Source organism: Lissotriton vulgaris, chromosome 2_1, assembly GCF_964263255.1.
Source record: "Lissotriton vulgaris chromosome 2_1, aLisVul1.2, whole genome shotgun sequence".
In the NCBI taxonomy this organism is placed as follows: domain Eukaryota; kingdom Metazoa; phylum Chordata; class Amphibia; order Caudata; family Salamandridae; genus Lissotriton; species Lissotriton vulgaris.
The window spans coordinates 551,394,321-551,407,235 of record NC_141687.1 but is presented as its reverse complement, the minus strand read 5'-3'; the positions used below and the strand labels follow the sequence as shown (position 1 = coordinate 551,407,235).

Here is a 12,915-nt window from a genome sequence, read left to right as displayed (position 1 = left end):
TCAGGATACCAGTATCTTCGTGCCCAGTCCGGAGTCACAAGGATGACTTGGGCCCGGTCGCGCCTGATCTTCTACAGCACTCTGGGCAGAAGTGATATAGGCGGAAAGGCGTACAACAGACCGCAGCTTCACTCGCGGTGAAAAGCGTCTCCGAGCGAGTGGCGCCTTGGAAATTCCAACGCGCAGAACTGATGAAATTGCGCGTTCTCTTCGGTGGCGAATAGATATAACCAAGGCTCTCCCCACTGCTGAAAGAGACCTTGTTTAGACGCCATTCGTGATCCATCATGCACCGGTGGCTGAGTTCATCTGCCCTGGCATTCAGGGAACCTGCCAGGTGTTGAACCACCAGAGTGACGCCCTGGCGTTCCAGCCACTGCCAGAGGTGCACAACCCCACCCCACCCTGTTTGTTGCAGTACCACATGGCGGTGGTGTTGTCTGTGAACACCTGCACTACACTTCCCCGGACAGAGGGAAGGAATGCCATCAGTGCAAGTCGGATCGCCCGCAGCTCCAAAAGGTTGATATGGAGCCGGGACTCCACCAGTGACCAGAGGCCTCTGATCTCCGCCTCTACCATGTGGCCCCCCCCAGCCCAGGCGGGAGGCATCCGTCACTACTATGTGCTCCGGTTGGGGTAGGGAGAGGGATCTGCCGCTGACCCAATCGCGGTCCGTGAGCCACCACTGCAACTGTCTCGCAGTGCCCTACGAGATCAGGACGTGGTCGGACAGGTCGCCCTGCTGCTGGGCCCACTGAAACTTCAGATCCCACTGCAGAGCCCGCATCCGCCATCTGGCGTGATGCACCAGAAGGATGCAGGAGGCAATCAGCCCCAGAAGCCACAGCGTCAACCTGACCGAGACTCTGGATAAAAGCTGAAAGATCGGAATCAGAGCCTGAATATCCCGAACCCACTGTTCAGGAGGATAGACCCGAAACTGCGCCGAATCCAGAACTGCCCCGATGAAGAGGAGCTTCTGAGAGGGACACAGGTGTGACTTTGGCACATTGATGGAGAACCCAAGCAGGTGCAGGAGGTCGCCCATAGTCTGGAGGTGGCTGACGACTGTCTGGGGCGAGTCCGCCTACAACATCCAGTCGTCGAGATAGGGGAAGACTGACACCCCTAATCTGCGCAGATGAGCTGCGTCCTGCAAGTCCAATGCTACCATCCAGTCTTCTGGGTTTAGGGCAGCTAAGACCTGAGCCAAAGTCAGCATCTTGAACTTCTCCTTCCAGAGGAAGCCGTTGAAGTTCAGCAGGTCCAAGATAGGGCCGTAACTTCCTCTTGCAGAAGTTGCAAGTGATCCCCCGTCACACGGTGGTACTGCGGTGGCATGGCTGGAGGGGTCACCTCGAAGGGGAGGGAGTAGCCCCTTCGGACTATTTGCAGTCCGATGTGATGGTGCGCCAGTGGAGGAGGTGATGGCGAACCCTGCCCCCCACTGGCGTCAAATGGGCCTGAAAGCTCGGACTAGGAAGGCTTTGAGGCAGATGCTGCGGGAGTGGATGTGGACTGGCCTCGCCACTGTCCCCTGGCACCGCCACGGTGGTTACCATGTCTGCCGCCGTGCTAAATGTTAGTCTGCGGCCGTGGCTGGCAGGACATGAGGGGGCGCCCCTTACTTGGCCACGAAAGGGGCAAAAGGCAGAAGTTTGCTGGCGCTGGCCCAACAGGCCCAAGGACTTGGCCGTAGCCCTGGAGTCCTTGAAACACTCAAGCGCACTGGCTGCCTTGTCACCAAAGAGGCGACGGCCATCAAACGGCATGTCCATGCGGGAATTCTGGACATCAGCCAAAAAGCTGGTGGACCTCAGCCAGGCGGGGCGGCGAACACCCACCGTCGTGGAAATGCCCTGCCCAGCGAGTCCGTGGTATCCAACCCACATTGGATAGAGTACCGTGCTGCATCCCGCCCTTCCGCAAGGGCTTGAGCGAGTTTGACCCTGGCCTCCTCCGGGCAAGCTGGCAGCACGTTCGCGACCGTGTCCCGCAGAGAGTGGGTATAATGGCCCAAAAGGCAAGCGGTGTTGACCGACCGCAACCCAGACTAAGTGAGGAGAACATCTTCTTACCAAACTGCTCATACCTTTTGGATTCCTGATCAGGTGAAGCAGTCGGGAATGCGGTCTGGGAGTTAGAGGCCTGGATAACCAGGCTTTCGGTAGGGGGTGGGTGGACAGAAAGCTAGGGTCGCCCAGGGCCGGGCGGTGGCGCCTGGCCACGTTCCGATATACAGGGGGACCTGTAGCGGGCCTGGACCAAGTGCCCAACAGAACGCCAGTAAGGGTCTCATTAAACGGTAGTAGAGGCTGCGAAGAGCTTGCCATGCAGTTTAAGGATCTCCTGAGGAGGTTAGTCCTCACGGCTGCGATGGGGAGCTCAAGAGCCAAGGCCTTGGCCGCCCTTGTCAGCACCACGCTGTAAGCAGCCCCCTCCTCCGTAGCCATGGTAGGAGGGGAGACAAAGCCAGTGTCGGGCGAAGTGTCCAAACCACTGGCCTCCCGTAGATCCACTGCCCAGTCCTGATACGACTGGCACTCTCGTGCCAGAGGCTCCTCAGACCCCTCCCAATCACCCTTGTCTCCCATCTCCTGATAGTCAGGTGCAAAGGATGGGGCCGGATCATAGAAGAATTGCTCTTCTCTCGCAGTCGAATGTGGCTTCGAGCGACGCCGGTCCGACACTGGATCCGGACCGAGGGAGGGACCGGGGACGACGTTGTCCGGGGACGGCGTCGGGGGCGACACCCTGGGGGTCGGCGCCAGCGGAGGGGTCATAAGGTCAACCAGCAGCGACCCGGATCCGGACCCGGATCGGGTGGGGCCCTGCGGCATCGGGACCAAAGTCGACGACGGCGCCGGGGCCGAAGCACCCGATGGCGCGGGCCGAAGCACCCGGCCCGCTTGGGCTCTAAGTCGGGGCCGCGGAGCCCGAAGGTGCCACAGCGGGACCCGACGGAGGAGAGAGCGACCTCATGGCCATGAGGAAGGCATCGATCTCCTCCGGCGTCGTGTTCAGCCCAGGGACTGGTGGGTATAGAGCTGGCAGCGGTGCCTGCGGCTCCAGCGGAGCCGCGTGGGCGGTGTCACCCGAACCCCTGGCCCGCATCGTGTGAGCGTCGGGGGGAGTCGGAAGAGCGATGGCATCTCTTCGACTTCTTGTGCCTCTTGCCTGAGGACTTGGAGCCCGGCGAATGGTGTTGACTCGCCGAGCTGCGATGACTGTGGCCCCGCTACCAGTCCTTCGACCTCCTCCTTGACCTGGACCGTGAACGGCACGGGCCGACTGACGGAGCCCGAGGCGCTTACGGGACCATTCCCGCCTAGCCTTCGACGTCAAGGCCCGGCAGTCGGGCACGACTTGTCGTCGTGGTCTGCCCCAAGGCAATACAGGCACCGACAGTGGGGGTCAGTAACAGACATCAGACGGTTACAGTCAGCACAGGGCTTGAACCCGGGCATCCCTACCGGCACCGAGAGTCTACCGACTCGAAAAAGGACCCAAAAAGGATTGAAAAAGTTAATCAAAAAGTGACTAAGAAGTACTGCTTTGTCCGGATCTGCGCTTGCTGGCGCGGAAAAAAGAAGAACTGATGTCAGCGCGCGAGAGCGGCATCTAAGTACTCCGGCGACATCATCCCGGCGCCAAAGACACTGACGACGGACATGGAGCCGCAGACGGCGAATACCGACGCGCAGCAGTACTGCTACGCAAAACTTTCCGGATCCAGTCTGACCCCTGAGGATATTCTAAGGTAAGGAATCTAACACTAATCTGTTTCTTTCAGATACTAGCATTCCATGCGCAATATATAGTGCCCTCTTACACATGCGGTATCAGCACATGACCAGCGTGGGCTCCAAGAAAACAGATAGGCTATGTTATGTCTGTTCACTGATACTGTATGCAGAAAGGGAAGAAAGGCTTTACTTGTCACAAGAGGTAGCCCCCAAAAAAGCAAAATGCCTTTTCCACCCTTACCTATGTAGGATCAGGGTCAAGATAAAAACTCAATAGAGTAGAACCCCATACAGCAGTAGTGAATCTGACCAGAACGAGTCCTATCCCATAGCACTGTACCTTTTCACCAAGCCTAGCGCCATTCAAACAGAGCAAGATAGGACGCCTAAAGGGGCACCATAGGGGAGGACAGTGTTTGGCACTGAGACTTTCCAGAAAAGAGATTCTTGGAGGTAACAAAACCGCCACACCAATGCACAAACACTTCAGCTCCTGCGTCCATCTTTGGTCCCAGGGTAGTCGGACCCCAGACATAGAGTTCCGGTGTAGGGCAATCCACCTCATTGATACAAAGGGAAGTTAGTCTCGTAGGGGACGGTTGAACATTGGCATAGATACCCCATGTTAGGAAATATGGGGTACTGAGATGAATAGATACACATGGTTAGAAGGGAAGGGGAAACCCTAAATTGTACAGAAACGAACACATTATTCCTGTATTTAAGGGGTACAGGATTCATTCCATTGGGAACAAATGAGAACTGTGGCACAGTATTGCACATTCTGGACATGCAATGGGAACCTTCACGCTGATGGACACATACTGGCAATGTGGCGGGTTTGCCTACACTCAGCTCGTCTCTGCATGGTGTGGCCTCTGCTCCCTCATCACCATAAAGTCATTGACCTTGGGCATTCCTGGAGAAGATCTGTCAGAGTTAGGGAATAAGACAACTCTGTTGCATCAGGCTTGAGGAAAAAAACTGCAGATTTTTTTGGCTGGGCTAAGTACATGGATATTCCAGAATAAATCAGACTGTTTTCTGGCGTGCAAATTAACGCATTGGGGCCTATACCCTTCTTCACAGCGCAGACAAAAGTGAATGCCCCCTAATTACAAATAACCAGGCGGGAAATATTCAAGATTATGAACAGCACTGATCTCAGCCTTAATGCGATTAGGGAAGAAATGAGAGCCATCCGCCTCATCTCATGATGATGCAACATCTCTAAGTGTTGGACTTATTCACAGCAATAGAGGGAGGGGTGTGTGCCAAGATTGGTGCATCCTGCTGCATGTTTATCCCAGGTAATGACTTGGATAATGGGGCTCTGACTCTTGTCATACAATAATTGCACCATTTACAAAGAGACATGTGTGAGGCGGGAAGTGTCCCTGAGCAGGCATGGTATTTGAACTAGTTTTGCTGGCTCCCCGGTGGCTGACCAGACTGTGTACATCACTGTTGCCCGTTTTCATATTTTCATTGTTCTTGTGTGGTTTTCTGTAGTTGGAGGTTTCCTGCTGTAAAAACGCAGTCCTTCAAATTAGGTAGAATGCAAGTAACTAGGAAAGTATTATTAGCCAAAACTGAAGAACAACATGTCCTCAATAATGTGACTGTTAAGAAGTATGGGGTGGATAGTGTAGTTGAAAATACAACTAGAGGGAGGAATGTTGATATTGATAAAAATCGATGGCAATGCTTATAATGTTACACGTGCATATAAAAAGGAAATTGCATACCTATTAACATATTCACCCGTCATGAACTCTCCATCAGCTCAGATTCAGAAATACGTGGTCTGGCAGTCTTTGCAGCCTAGGCCCGAGGGAACTGATTGAGAGGTCACAGGTGGGGTGGCAGGTAGCCAGCAGACAAATGTGCAACAGGAAACTCAAGTCCATCTGCCAGATAAGCGCAGAAACATCACAATGGTTCAGGGAAATTGTCCCAAATGAAGCACACATGGCAGAAGGGGAGTGCACATTCCCAAAACACGATAAAGTATTTTAGGATACCCAAAAACTATATACAAATACGCTCAGATTGATTGCACTTTGAGACAGTCCTCAGATCTGCTTCTGTAACTGTGCTAATGGCCGAATTGTTTAATTAAGCCAACTGTTCCGTTTGCGAAACGCCTCTTGTTTTTTCAAAGAAAATTCATATTCAAGAAACACTGCCCTTACAGTGCTCCAGTGTCCATCTTCTCATCAAAAAGGCGAGAGACATCAAAGGGCATGTCTATGAGCAAAGCTAGGACATCCCTTGAAAAGTCAGTTGTTTTCAGCCAAGAATGGCGCCTACGGGTTACTGACGATTAAATTGCTCTGCCCAGTGAGTCTGTCATATTCAGTCCACATCTGAGGGTGAAATCTGTGGTGTTCCTGTGTAGGAGGCTGGCTTATTATATGGTGCACACTTATATAAGTGATGCACCATGCACACAGATTTCTGGTAGGAGTTTCTCCTGCTGTGCAACCTTTTTCTTTCCTTGTATTGCACAAGCGTACGGTTTTGGGAGGTGCCTTATTCTTGTAGTGCCATCTTGGAAAGGTGACTACCAATGTTTTAAAACTTGTTTTTATGATTTATGTTCTCCAGCTAATTTTTGATTAATCTTTGTTACCAGTTGCTGACTCTACCCAAGGGAGCTTGTGCAGGTCAGTAGGGTTTGCTGGATCCTGTTCTTAGCTTGCTTTGTCCTCACCATTTTAGTGTAATCTACTCCGAAACGTGCATAGCAGCGCTTCCGCCACGCCCCTCGCCACTCCCCTGGATGCTGGGGTTCAAAACAGGACTGACAGCGTGTCCGTGCAGTGGGCGCATTGCTGGTGCGCCAAAGGCAAGCCATCTGCGCTAGTCTGTGCCCGGACCATGCTCAGTGCAAGTCCCCCTGCCAGAAATTGCAGGGATGAGCTACTTGGTTTAAATTCAGTAGGCTGGTTCTGTTCTGGTTCTACACTACTCCCACCTGATGATTCATCCTATAAGGTATGTCCAGTAAGTATGGTTACTCTGATCAGTCATGAAATCGATTCACTTATACTAGATAAATCGATGAGACCCCGCTCTCCGCCCAATAAGATAGTCAAATGTACGCTCATAAATGCTCACTCTCTGGTGAAGAGCGCAGTAGAAATGGCAGATTTTCGGGACAGCTTCAAATTAGATTTTTTTTTTTTTTTTACTCTTTATTTATTGTGTTTTGCAACAGTATATAATCTTTCTCGACAGGTAAGCATATACAGATACTCAATATACAGTATCAGATAGCTTTCAATACATTCCATGGAATTATCCATAAAAAGAAAATGCAAGGGATTAATCAAGAATAGGACATCCGTTCTCGCCATGGCTTTATGCCGGGCCCTCTCAGTGGTATCCTCCCATTCTCTGTACAATTCGGTACTTCTGCAACTCTAGGGCATTCAATTAGGGAGGAGTCAATATAAAACAAATATTATTAATCCATACTTTGTTGGGTTTTATCCAACATACCCCATATCCTCCCATATACTCCCATCTACCCTTGACCCACATGGTGCTCCCCTTGTCATTTCTCACAATGAAAAGGATTTTCATGGCTAAATGGTATCCAGATGTTTCCATAGCATTGTCCCCAGTGGAGTCTAAAATCCGGGCCACCAAGTAAGCCTCCAGGGGCTCCGAAATACCTCTGGGGCGGGAGGCCGCCGGGAGCAGCTCAGCATATGTACATATTTGTTTCCTGGCACTAGGTAAGATCAGAGATTCAGTACTAAAATTTGGGTACCCTACCCCTTACCCATCTACTAGCAACACAGCGTTTAGCCATTAATAGTGCAAGTGAGACAAAGCGACGGTGGCATATCGCTACCAGTGCTGTATGTCCTAGTATTGCCATCAAGGGTTCAGCCTTCAGTGGAAAGGCTGGCATCTGTGTCAAGGCCTCAAAGACCTGCTTCCAGTATTCATACACCCCAGTGCACTCCCAGGCCAAGTGAAGAAAATCCGCTCCTGCTGCTCTACATCTGTCATAGAGGTCTGATTCTCTCAATTGATGTTTAAATATTCAAACTGGGGTGTAATAAAGTCTATTTATAAATTTGAAGTGTATAATACAAAGTGTACTGCTTCGTTTGTAGGCAACAATAATCCCACTGTTCATCAGTGATTTCTACACCTAGCTCCGCGTTCCAGCGTGTGCGTGACGGGCAAGGGGCAATGTCTCGCTGAACTTGAATAGTATGGTAAAGTCTAGAGACTACATGTCCCGGTGAATCAGCTTGTAATATCATGTGCAGTGGAGCTAGCGTAGGGATTTCCTGAGGGAAATCCGGGGAAAAATGTTGGACCCCTTGTCTGAGACTCTAGTAAAGGAAGACATCTAAGGGGGATGGTTGCATACCAAGAAAAATTTGATCCTTCGTCTTAAACCCTCCATTAGAGTAGAGGTCTCCCCAAATTATAATGTTGAGTTGTGTAAGTAAGTTGCGGAATCCCTTCTCCTGTAATAGTGGTAGAAGTGGGTAATATATCAGGGGAAGGAGGGGAGAATAGAGCACCGTTCCCCCCAGCATCACAAGAATACAGTGCCAGGCTTACACTGTACCTGTGAGTGTTGTAGGTGTTCTGTCTCTGAGTTGCCATGTAAAATATATCATTCCCTCAAGAGGAACATGGTCAGCTAGCCAATGCTCTGTGTGGAGTGCAAAAAAACGATGGATTTAGGCCCAAATCTTTGTACTGGGGTGAATGTAAGACATTGTTCTGCATTCTGTCCATCAACTGTGTTTTTTGCAATTTTCACCCAGAGTGGGCCGAGTATGCTCAGACGTGAGTCCCAGGCTCTCCACATCACTGGAGTCAAGCTATCCAGGCTGAAGAAGGCTGATAGCCAGAAACCGGTCCTTGGATGCTTGATTCCGGTCTAGGAAAGACATGGCTTGGTTGTTCGGGCTGGACTGTTCCCATGAGGCACAGGTTCAAGGCTGATTTGCATATAGCCATTGTCTGACCTAGGGTGGTGTGGAGTGCAAAAAAACGATGGATTTAGGCTCAGATCTTTGTACTGGGGTGAATGTAAGACATTGTTCTGCATTCTGTCCATCAACTGTGTTTTTTGCAATTTTCACCCCGAGTGGGCTGGGTATGCTCACACGTGAGTCCCAGGTTCTCCACATCACTGGAGTCAAGCTATCCAGGCTGAAGAAGGCTGATAGCCAGAAACCGGTCCTTGGAAGCTTGATTCCGGTCTAGGAAAGACATGGCTTGGTAGTTCGGGCTGGACTGTTCCCATGAGGCACAGGGTCAAGGCTGATTTGCACATAGCTATTGTCTGACCTACGGTAGTGTGGAGTGCAAAAAAAACATGGATTTAGGCCCAGATCTTTGTACTGGGGTGAATGTAAGACATTGTTCTGCATTCTGTCCATCAACTGTGTTTTTTGCAATTTTCACCCCGAGTGGGCTGGGTATGCTCAGACGTGAGTCCCAGGCTCTCCACATCACTGGAGTCAAGCTATCCAGGCTGAAGAAGAATGATAGCCAGAAACCGGTCCTTGGATGCTTGATTCCGGTCTAGGAAAGACATGGCTTGGTAGTTCGGGCTGGACTGTTCCCATGAGGCACAGGGTCAAGGCTGATTTGCATATAGACATTGTCTGACCCAGGGTGGTGTGGAGTGCAAAAAGACGATGGATTTAGGCCCAGATCTTTGTACTGGGGTGAATGTAAGACATTGTTCTGCATTCTGTCCATCAACTGTGTTTTTTGCAATTTTCACCCCGAGTGGGCTGGGTATGCTCAGACGTGAGTCCCAGGCTCTCCACATCACTAGAGTCAAGCTATCCAGGCTGAAGAAGGCTGATAGCCAGAAACCGGTCCTTGGATGCTTGATTCCGGTCTAGGAAAGACATGGCTTGGTAGTTCGGGCTGGGCTGTTCCCATGAGGCACAGGGTCAAGGCTATTTGCATATAGCCATTGTCTGACCTAGGGTGGTGTGGAGTGCAAAAATACAATGGATTTAGGCCCAGATCTTTGTACTGGGGTGAATGTAAGACATTTTTCTGTATTCTGTCCATCAACTGTGTTTTTTGCAATTTTCACCCCGAGTGGCTGGGTATGCTCAGACGTGAGTCCCAGGCTCTCCACATCACTGGAGTCAAGCTATCCAGGCTGAAGAAGGCTGATAGCCAGAAACCGGTCCTTGGATGCTTGATTCCGGTCTAGGAAAGACATGGCTTGGTGGTTTGGGCTGGACTGTTCCCATGAGGCACAGGGTCAAGGCTGATTTGCATATAGAAAAAAACAATGGATTTAGGCCCAGATCTTTGTACTGGGGTAAATGTAAGACATTGTTCTGCATTCTGTCCATCAACTGTGTTTTTTGCTGCTGCAATATGCGGCATGTATGCAGGGGGGTGAAACCAATAACAAGCATAGTGTGAAATTCGAAATCTGGGACATCAAAGCCTCCCGCTGAGTAGGGCCCGATAAGTACATTCCATTGTAAGCGTGGCTGTTTACCCCCCCATACCAGTCTGATCATTTCTGACTTTAGTGCTTTAAAAAAGTGTCTACCTGGTTGATATGGAATATTGAGGAATAAATATAGTAATTGCGGGAGCACCACCATCTTTATCAGGGAGGTACGTCCCGCGATAGAGAGGGGCAGTGCTATCCCACTGGTCACCTGTCACTAATACGGCCAAGAGCAGTGCCGTAATTGAGTTGTATTAATTTATCGTGATCTCTGGAGATACATATCCTTAAGTATCTCAGGTCTGAGTCGCACCACTGCAAAGGAAACTTTTGCCGTCCTTCTGCGGAGTGAGGGGCCAGAGCGGAGGAGGAGACTATCAGCAACTGCTTGCCGCAGCCGCTTCGCGGGTATCGCATCGCCGCAATTATCGGGACCAGCTTTCTGGGCAGACTCGAGGAGCAGTGTGTATGGCATGCAGAGAAGCGCTGCAGGTTCTCGCTCTCCCAGGAGTCCCTGCTTGACCGTTTACACCTGGTCTGCCTTCCCTGCCCGACACGCCCACAGCCCACAGCAGCACTTAAACCTCACGGTGTTTATCTGACAGTGGGATACTTTTGCCGTCCTTCTGCGAGTGAGGGGCCAGAGCGGAGGAGGAGACCATCAGCAACTGCTTGCCGCACCCGCTTCCCGGGTGCCGCATCGCCGCAATTATCGGGACCAGCTTTCTGGGCAGACTCGAGGAGCAGTGTGTTTGGCAGGCAGAGAAGCGCTGCAGGGACTTGCTCTCCCAGGAGTCCCTGCTGACCGTTTACACCTGGTCTGCGCTCCCTGTCCGACACGCCCACAGCCCACAGCAGCACTTAAACCTCACGGTGTTTATCTGACAGTGGGATACTTTTGCCGTCCTTCTGTGGAGTGAGGGGCCAGAGCGGAGGAGAGACCATCACCAACTGCTTGCCGCACCCGCTTCGCGGGTGCCGCATCGCTGCAATTATCGGGACCAGCTTTCTGGGCAGACTCGAGGAGCAGTGTGTTTGGCAGGCAGAGAAGCGCTGCAGGGACTCGCTCTCCCAGGAGTCCCTGCTTGACCGTTTACACCTGGTCTGCGCTCCCTGCCCGACACGCCCACAGCCCACAGCAGCACTTAAACCTCACGGTGTTTATCTGACAGTGGGATACTTTTGCCGTCCTTCTGCGGAGTGAGGGGCCAGAGCGGAGGAGGAGACCATCAGCAACTTCTTGCCGCACCCGCTTCGCGGGTGCCGCATCGCCGCAATTATCGGGACCAGCTTTCTGGGCAGACTCCAAGAGCAGTGTGTTTGGCAGGCAGAGAAGCGCTGCAGGGACTCGCTCTCCCAGGAGTCCCTGTTTGACCATTTACACCTGGTCTGGGCTCCCTGCCCAACATGCCCACAGCCCGTCATACGCTCTATTTGTTGGACACAGGCCACTGCTGCGCGGGAGCGCGCGGGTGTGCGCCGGGCGAAGCCCGGGCAAAGGGCGGGCCGTCTGTGGCCGTCCGGGGACGACCAGGGACGGGACGGGCCACCCCCCCCTTGGTCCTATTGTGACAGGTACTGTTTATCGTGGTTCTGGACTGGTCACCTCCATTTAAGATTACTAATGAAACTGTGATTCCAAACTGTCGCCGTAGGAAGAGGTGGGTCAGGGGCCTGAATCAGGATAGTCATATGTTAAGTATGTTAAGTGTTGAATCACTGGGCAACCTAATATAAGGATTCGTGGCTGCCGTTTGGGGGAGGAAAAGAGGAGAAGAGCTAGACTATATTATGTCCAACCATCCTAAAACACGCTCGGTCATGAGTAAAACCCGCAAAACTGAAACCCCAAAACAAACGGTGGCGGAAACAAAAGACTTAGCCTCAAGCAAAGGGAAAAAACCCACCGCAATTGACCTGATGCTAAAGAAGGTATCTGGGGAAATAGAACACATGGAAAGGATCTTATCTTCCTCACCTAACCCCATTGTTGCTACTCCAACACCCTCTAGAGTTCGGTCATTAGCTGATAGCCCAAATATCACGGGGAATGTAGCCTCACCAAATAATGCAACTGAGGGTGTTCCCTGTGCTCAACCCCCACCCTCGTGGGGGATAGAAACCTCTGGGCTAAGCGAATTGACCCCTCAGAGAAAACCAAAATGACAGGGGAGGACTAAGGGACAACAGAGACAAAAAAAGCCACATACAGGAGACGGCCGTGCTAAAAATAGGCAAGAGGTCATCCTGGTAGAAGATAACGTGCACACAAATATAAACCCTCCAGGATGGATTGAGGTAGGCCTAGGAGACCTCAAAAACATCTAGAAACCTTTATAATTGCTCAGTTAAAACCCATTATAAGCAAGGTGGACAAAATAGCGAGTGAGCTGTCTAAACAAAGCAAGATAATAGAACTCACAACCAAGAAACCTCCCACTGGCCCTAACCAACCAAGTAATGTGGTCACTAATGACAACACTGACAAAAACACACTGTCAAACAACAACTGTGTTAGCCACATCCAACACACAATTGCCCAGATACATGATGTACCGAAAGCTCCCCAAGACTAGAGAGGGGGATCCAACCAAGATCAGAGTGGGGGACACAATCACAAGATGAGCTCTGAAAACATGGATAAAGCCCCTCTACAAACTAATGCAATGGGGGCAGGAAGACTACTATCCAAGA

General features: G+C 51.3%; 1 protein-coding gene across 1 annotated transcript in view; it reads right to left on the bottom strand.

Moving 5' to 3' along the window:
- The window catches only part of UNC80 (unc-80 subunit of NALCN channel complex), a 2,521,865-nt gene that overhangs the window by 857,547 nt on the left and 1,651,403 nt on the right, over positions 1-12,915 (bottom strand). The window lies entirely within an intron of this gene.